Consider the following 202-nt stretch of genomic DNA (forward strand, 5'->3'; position numbering starts at 1 on the left):
TGCTACTACTAAATGAATTTGATCTCTTAACTAAATTTGATACTTTTAACTGAATTGCGGCAGTAGTAATCTGTTAGTGTCAACTGAATTTGATACTGTGAACTGGACGAAACAGTTTGACGATTTTTTTGGAAGAAAAGAGAAATAATGGAGCAAAGAACCACCAGAGGCCCCCCTGATACCCACAAGACACCAGGGCACG

Source organism: Triticum dicoccoides, chromosome 2A, assembly GCF_002162155.2.
Source record: "Triticum dicoccoides isolate Atlit2015 ecotype Zavitan chromosome 2A, WEW_v2.0, whole genome shotgun sequence".
Taxonomy (NCBI): domain Eukaryota; kingdom Viridiplantae; phylum Streptophyta; class Magnoliopsida; order Poales; family Poaceae; genus Triticum; species Triticum dicoccoides.